At 42.3% G+C, this 3,940-nt stretch overlaps 1 pseudogene; it reads right to left on the minus strand.

The window, feature by feature from the left end:
• Window positions 1–1,589: 1,589 nt before the first annotated feature.
• Window positions 1,590–3,302, minus strand: LOC147965464 (uncharacterized; annotated as a pseudogene).
• Window positions 3,303–3,940: the final 638 nt, after the last annotated feature.

Consider the following 3,940-nt stretch of genomic DNA (forward strand, 5'->3'; position numbering starts at 1 on the left):
AGCCTTGAGCTTAATAGATTCCTCAGGAGGTATTTCATCTGTCATAGGAGGTAGATGCTCTCTTTGCGAGCCATTAGTCTCATCGAACCGCACATCTACAGTTTCAACAACCTTGTCATGACAGGTGTTGAAGACTCTGTAGGTGTGCGAGTCCTTACCATAACCGAGCATAAAACCTTCATGTGCTTTTGGTGCAAATTTAGAATTGTGATGAGGATCTCTAATCCAACATTTAGCACCGAAGACTTTTAAATAACTCACATTGGGTTTCTTGTCAGTGAGAAGTTCATATGCTGTCTTCTTGAAGAATTTGTGAAGATATACCCTGTTGATGATGTGGCATGCAGTATCAATTGCCTCAGGCCAGAAGCGAGGAGGCGTCTTGTATTCATCAAGCATAGTGCGGGCCATCTCAACAAGAGTCATGTTCTTGCACTCCACGACGCCATTTTGCTGAGGAGTATAAGGAACAGATAACTCATGAGTAATACCAAGTTCATCAAGATAGTCATCAAGGCCAGCGTTCTTGAACTCAGTTCCATTATCACTCCTGATGTGCTTGATCTTCACACCAAAGTTAGTTGAAGCCCTAGAAAATCGTTTGAAGACTTCCTGCACTTCAGTTTTGTAAGTGATAATATGGACCCATGTATATCGAGAGTAATCATCAACAATGACAAAGCCATATAAAGATGCAGCATTGGTAAATGTGGCACAGTGAGTAGGGCCAAAGAGATCCATGTGAAGCAATTCAAATGGTCGAGTAGTAGTCATGATAGTCTTTGCTGGATGCTTGTCCTCGGTCATCTTTCCAGCTTCACAGGCTCTGCATAAGTGATCCTTGAGGAATTTGACATTTTCAATGCCAATGACATGCTTCTTCTTCGCGAGCATGTGTAGATTCCTCATGCCAGCATGACCAAGTCGTCGATGCCATAGCCAGCCTTCTGAAACTTTTGCAAGAAGACATGTAGCAGGTTGTGGTCCTGTAGAGAAATCAAAAATATACAAATCTCCTCTCCTAAAGCCTCCGAAGACTTTGGAATGGTCAGTTTCCATGATCACAACACAACGATACTTGCCAAAGACAACCACCATATCAAGATCACAAAGCATTGAGACAGACATGAGGTTGAACCCTAAGGACTCGACAAGCATGACTTTGTCCATGTGTCAATCCTTTGAGATTGCAACCTTACCTAGACCCAATACCTTCTTTTGCCTTTGTCAGCATAGGTGATCTGCTTCAGATGTGATGGAGATAAAGCAGAGTCCATCAATAAGCTCATGTCACCAGTCATGTGATTTGTACACCCACTATTGAGGACCCACTCAGTGGCTTTGGGTTGATCATCCTGCAGATGAATTAGTGCAGCTTATGAACTCATATACTTCATCAGTGAAGAATATGGTATGAATTTCATCAGATCAAGTTCATCAAGCAATAAAATAGGTAAAGCAGTATGAGGACGTGAGAAATGAAAATTCATTTCTTCATGATTAGCTTGCGTCCTTTCAAGCACATTCGGGTCTCCAGCAAATCCTTCAGACGATTAAGTTCGTCTGGAGACCTGACCCGACATAAGAGGTTAGTTATTTTTCTTCACCACCCACATCTGAAGGGGTGGCAAAGAGTTCATCATTTTGCGAGCTCCATAAGAGAAAGGTGGCATAGACCCCAATCCACTTCGTTTCATGTAAGAGGGGTTAGGATAAGCATAAGAGTAGGCAGAGAAATTCTTCGAGGACTTATGGACATAATGATTTGATGAATAATGCACATATCCATTGTCCTTAGATCTTCCATGTGAAATAGACGAGTTAGCACAATGATGTTCATATGAGGACTTTGATCCTTTTGAGGAATTTGATCCATGAGAGGAGTTTGGTCCGTATGAGGACTTGGATCGATATGAAGAATTTGATCTGGGGTTCCTATTCTTCATAGGTGGTGTCATGATGACATTCACCTGAAGATTTTCAAGGCAACTTTTGGGAACCCAGATTTTCTTCATAGCAGGACCGTTCCCGCAGTTAGTGCCAACATATCTAGCAAATACTTCACCATTCTGATTTTTGAACAGTTTATAGTTAGAGTCAATGGACTCATCAGAAGAATATGAAGATTCACATGTAAATCCAGATAAAGTAGATGGATCCACTTAAGGTCCCTTTGCAGCAACCCATGAGGTTTTAGGATACTGCTCAGGTTTCCAGTAGGTCCCATCAGCATTGATTTTCCTCTCAAAGGCAATACCCTCTTTCCTAGGGTTCCTATTGAGGATCTGCTTTTTAAGCACGTCACAAAGAGATTGATGCCCTTTGAGGCTTCCGTACATGCCTGTCATATACAATTCCTTCAGCCCTGCATCATCAGTGATACTAGCAATGTCCTCAGATGAGGAATTAGTGATAGCAGAGGCAGTTGAAGAATTTGCAGCAATGGAAGTATTTGAGCATTCAGGTGAAGAATTAGCAGTTTCACGTTCAATGCACTTCAAACATGGAGAAACAAATTCATCTTGAGTAGCGCTGATTTGTTGAGCAAGTAATGAATCACGCTCCTTCTGAAGATCTTCATAACTCACTCTTAGCTTCTCAAGATCTTGCTTTCTTTGAAGGAATTCATAAGAAAGCTTCTCATGATCAGATAAGAGAGTGTTATGATGACTTTGAAGGGTGTCAAATTTAGACTGAAGTCTCTGAAGACTACCAGCCAAAGCTTTCGACTGATCCATTTCTTCACCCAACATATCATCGCTTTTATCCAGCATGTATTGAACTTTTTCCAAAGCTCTTTGTTGTTTAGTGGAAAGGGAAGCAAGTTTGACATAACTGGGTCCAAATTCATCACCATATTCATCATCACTGGACTCAGATAAGTAGCATTCAGTTACCTTGGCACCTTTTGCCATAAGACATGGTGCAGAGGATGATGATTCTGGATCGAAGGTCATAGCCTTGCGCGATTCCATGAATTTTTCGAACCAGGGTTCATGGTGAGATCGATGACCTTCATAGACCTCAGAGAGTCGGTCCCAGATGAGTTTCACATGGCTGAGATGCATAACGTTCCTGAACTGATTTTGTGACAAGCTGGAGGAGATGATGTCCTTCGTCGTGAGGTTGAGAAGTGTGTATTTGCGAATATCATCAGCCTCCGCCATCTTGCATAGGTCAGTAAGACCGATCTCGGTGACGGTCCAGAGTTCGCTGTTCATCGCCATGAGGCGCTTCTTCATCATGGCCTTCCACTTGGGATAATCATGACCGTCAAAGATGGGGCAAGTCACAGTCTTCATTCCTGTGGTCGACATAACTAAAACTCCAGGCGGTTAAACCAAAATCACACATAACAAGGGAGTACCTTGCTCTGATACCAATTAAAAGTGCGTTATATCGACTAGAGGAGGGTTGAATATGCGATTTTTATGAATTCTTCACTGAGGAATTTGCAGGTGAGGAAATTCCTGAGTGAAGAACTACTTGCAGCGGAATAAGTACTCAGAAGTAAACGTAGCAGTGCATGAGCATGGTCTCCATGATGAAATGAAAACAAGTACATAGTACAGAAAGCGTAAACACAAGATAACACATGATAAGACAAACAGACTGAAGAAATTGAACTGAGGGAATAGAGGAAGTCTTCAGTCAAAGTCTTCAAACAGATATGAACAAGCACTCAACACATAAAAGAGGAAATGAAAGGGTTGAGGAAATGGAACCAGGTAACTTGGTGAAGACAATGATTTGGTAGACTGGTTCCAACTGCTGTGACAGTTGTACGTCTGGTTAGGGCGGCTAGGTATTTAAACCTGAGGACACACAGTCCCGAACACCCAGTTCTGAACAGGCAGTTCAAAACACTCAGTCCTCACCATATTCCCCTTGAGCTAAGGTCACATAGACCTCGCCCAATCACTCGTGGTAAGTCTTCAGG

Source organism: Triticum urartu, chromosome 6A (genome assembly GCF_056163025.1).
Source record: "Triticum urartu cultivar PI428250 chromosome 6A, HENAU_Tu73, whole genome shotgun sequence".
Taxonomy (NCBI): domain Eukaryota; kingdom Viridiplantae; phylum Streptophyta; class Magnoliopsida; order Poales; family Poaceae; genus Triticum; species Triticum urartu.